The 1,039-nt window shown below is 32.5% G+C and overlaps 1 pseudogene; it reads right to left on the bottom strand.

The window, feature by feature from the left end:
- Positions 1 to 840: 840 nt before the first annotated feature.
- LOC100569236 overlaps positions 841 to 1,039 on the bottom strand; it is an 826-nt pseudogene continuing 627 nt past the window's right edge.

Below are 1,039 nucleotides of genomic sequence, written 5' to 3'. Positions count from 1 at the left end.
AACCGTTTCCGCTTAATAGGCAGGATATTTTGCGCGGGGTCGGGTTGTTTCCACTGTTTACTTTTATCATATATTACGTATGCCACGCCGTGTTCAAGGTTACAATCGCCCGATTCGGCCAATTCACGGAGTTTCATACCCCTGATGTAACCACATGGTCAAAAGTTGAATATATTCAACTATGCGGTATCATTTGGTAACTGTGGTAACCGTGATTATTTTACACGACACGGTGTAGTGTGTTTTGGCGGAATAAACTGTTTAGTGAAGAAGTTTATGGTTATAAAAGGTGATTAGAATACGTTTACTGTTTCACCAAAACATAATACCGTAAACACGTTTATTGAACTTTATGTGATTTGTTTGGATAGTGATAACAAATATGTGATGATATGGATAAATGATAACGGATATGTGACTACTGACTTTTTAGTTTAATTATTATTTTAATTTTATTGAACTGGTCGTAAATTTATTACCTACTGCTTTATAATTATTTATAAGTGAAAATGAGTTCTAAGCAAAATAAATTAAATCTTTTAGTTATGATGATGAATGACATGATGGAATCTGAAGACATGTTCATGATGAAAAATAAGTCTACAGGTTTGAACCAACTGCGAGCTTTATGTAGCGATATTCGCGAAAGGCATTTTCGTCCGAGTGCAGAGGTTGAAGTTTGGATTACCAAGTATAGTGCTTATGATTTTCACGTAAATTATCGGATGACGCAAGATACGTTTTGTACCTTATTACGTTTTTTAAATCAAGTTTCGCCAGATATTTCAAATGAAAATTATACTGGTGGAAATGTCCCTATTTGTTTAAAAAAAAAAATACTTATTTGTCTTTGGTACTTTGGGAAGGAAGGTTCAATGCAAGCTATAAGTGATCATTTTGATGTTGCTAAATCATCAGTTTATAATATTTTAAATGATTTTATGAATGTCATAATTATAAACATAGATAAATTTATTCGATGGCCAAGTAAAGGTGAATGTTTAGTAATTGAAGAAAGTTTCAAGTCTAAAGCTGGATT

This window comes from Acyrthosiphon pisum, unplaced genomic scaffold, assembly GCF_005508785.2.
Source record: "Acyrthosiphon pisum isolate AL4f unplaced genomic scaffold, pea_aphid_22Mar2018_4r6ur Scaffold_20799;HRSCAF=22169, whole genome shotgun sequence".
NCBI lineage: Eukaryota > Metazoa > Arthropoda > Insecta > Hemiptera > Aphididae > Acyrthosiphon > Acyrthosiphon pisum.
This window is presented reverse-complemented; position numbering and strand designations above follow the sequence as displayed.